Genomic DNA, 2,979 nt, shown 5'->3' with positions numbered 1-2,979 from the left:
ACACACACACACACACACACACACACACACACACACACACACATAGACCTTAAAGAGCTGGAAAACAGGAAAAAAAACACAGTCAAATTCTGTTACTAATAAGCCACAAATAAAACACAGCTATTGTTATGTTTCATTTCTGATCAACACTTTTCATTATTCATAATTCTCTTGTTTTGATTACCGTCCCAAACGCACAGCACGCTGAACCTGTGGAGATTAATAGGCAGCATTCTCCAAACTCTTCCTCCTCTCCTCCGGAGCTGACACAAATTGGTGAAATATCACTTTGATCATGCCTCCTGAACAACAAACAAAACCCAAACCTAATTAGCCTAATTCAAAATTGTTCCAAATGCTTCTTTTTTTAAATGAAAGCCTTCCTGCTCTTTGCTGTTGTTAAAGATAAAAACTACGGCGCCCGGATAGCTCAGTTGGTAGAGCAGGCGCCCATATGTAGAGGTTTACTCGTTGGCGCAGCGGGCCTGTGTTCAACTCCGGCCTGCAGCCTTTTGCTGGATGTCATTCCCCCTCTCTCCCCTTTCATGTCTTCAGCTGTGCTGTCAGTAAAGGCCCAAAAAATATTTTAAAAAAAAGATAACAACTAAATTGGATGCAGCATCAATGTTTTACCTCTGCGTGTGGGTGAACTGAGCAAATGGGTCCCCAGATCTGACCTTTGACCTTTTAATTGACAGAAGGCAGGGGGCGCCAATTGCTCTGATGCATCAGTTCACTTTCCTCAAGACCACTTATGCCAGTAAGCAGAACAAAAGCAAAACTGCTTTAAACAGACTTGCAGGCTGTAGCTTTTTTTTTTCCGTTGTGGGAGAGCTCGCTCTGCTGACTCCTTTGTTGATGTTAGTCATCCCATCTTGGTAGAAATGTCAAGTGGCATGGGAATCAAAAAGTTCTCTGATTTATTGCACCACTTTAAAGAAAAAAAAAAACAGTAAAGAATTGGTGTAGGATCTGCTGATATACTAACTGTAAACTTGATAAATAATCATGTCATTGGTTTCGCACTTTGAACGTTGTATGGAGTTTTTACTATTGTCTTGGTGATCACATCAACAGGCTTCTGTATCAACTCATACATATGCCAAGTCTACCGTGAAATAAACAAAGTGCTCATCTTTTGCTGCTGGTGCCACTAAATTGCTGTAAAGTTGATCCGTTGTTTCAGCTTCTAATGCCAATAGGAACTTTTCCAAGGGCAGCAATGCACCAAAGCTATACAGCATTTGAAGTGTTCACTTACTACAAGCAGCATGAAGTCTACCTTGCAATGCTAGCGGATTAGCTCACGTTGCCTCGCTAACATATGCAATGACTGCCGGCGAGCTCTTCCCCATTAGGTTTGCACATCAAAGGCGGCGGGAGAAGTTCTTCACAGGCAGTTAAAAGTGGGCTCAGTGTGGATCTTGTAAATACCGTCTTTGAGTCTGTGCCTCTCGGGGGACACTTCACACACTCCTCCACTCAGGAGAAGGGAGGGAAGAAAGGAGCGGAGCAGTGACAGGCATCAGAGGGGGAAGAGGGGATGGATGTGTGGGGGGGAGGTAGCAGGTGGGGGAGGTTCCTGAGAGCCCAGTCCCCTGTCACCTCCAGGATAGGATCTGTGGATGAAGAAAATCTCTCCTCTACTCTCCTCTGTATCTCGCTCTCATCGTCTTCCTGCTCTTCACACTTCACATGATAGCTGACAGTGAAAGTAGAGCATTGCTGTTTTCTGTTTTCTTTTGAGTCATGTTTTTCATAACACATAAATAGAGCATGCGGCATCATGGGAATTCTGTTATTCTGTGTTTCAGTATACATGCGGACACAATAGCATCCACTCTTCTCAAGTGTTGTTGAAAACATTTTATCATAGCTGTTTGTAGGGCTCTGGTGAGGCCCTTGACTCCGCAAGGAGCAGAAAGGAATAAGAGATGTGTTTTGTTAGCAGCCACATGAACACACACGCACACACTCACACACAGACACACACAGATGCGCACATACTGCATGCTCCCAAGCCCATCGTTGCCTGGTTTTGCAGACTGATCAATGCAAATGCTGTTATTTACCCAAGCCTGAAATGAAAAGACTATGGATCAATTTGACGCACTTCCATAGGGTGTGCTCACAATGGCTGGCTGGCTTTTTTGTCTCAGCTACACCCCCCTTCTCCTCCTCTTATGCCATCCACCCTTCATATAAACAAGTCTCCCCCCCCCCGTACATCACTAATGCATAATATACTACAATGCTCTCTCTCACGTACACAAACACAAACCCATCATCAATGCATTCTCTCGCTGCACGCTCTTTCTCTCTTTTTCTTTCAAACACACCCTCAGTGTGACACCATGGCTGCATCCGTCTGAGCTGTGTGTTAGTGTATCTGAGTGTGCACGTGTGTGATGTGTGTGCTTTAGGCTGACCCACTTTCTGTGCTTGGCCAGGCTTGTACTGTTGCCGCTGCTGTGCTGTGCTGTGCTGCAAGGGGGAGATCCCTGCAGACTCCCTCGGAACAGACTTCAACTCTCCTCCTGACAGACACTCACCATGGCATGTTATCCCCCCGTGGATTGGAGACCTCTGCCTCTCTCCCTCTCTGTCTATGTGTGTGCATGAGTTTCAGATACACCTTGATTCAGATGCACAAATGAATACTCACAAAGATGCATGCACATGGGTGCACAAGCAGGAACAACATCCTTAAAAACACACACACGCACGCACGTACGCACGCACACACACACACACAGACTCTCACACACATATGCAAAGCACATACCATCCCAGATCTGTATATTTTTAATTCCATCCACCCTCCTCCGGCTCCTCCTCCTCTCTTCCCTGTGTTTGTCTGGAGTTATTGTTTCAATCTTGCTGCATCAGGGGGCCCCTGAAGGTTATAAATTAAACATAAATGCAAATGCGCTGAGCCATTGCCCTCCTCCACCTCCCTCCTCCCACACACACACACAC

Source organism: Etheostoma spectabile, chromosome 20 (assembly GCF_008692095.1).
Source record: "Etheostoma spectabile isolate EspeVRDwgs_2016 chromosome 20, UIUC_Espe_1.0, whole genome shotgun sequence".
Lineage (NCBI taxonomy): Eukaryota > Metazoa > Chordata > Actinopteri > Perciformes > Percidae > Etheostoma > Etheostoma spectabile.
The sequence above is the reverse complement of the archived record's forward strand: the minus strand, read 5'-3'. Positions refer to the sequence as shown.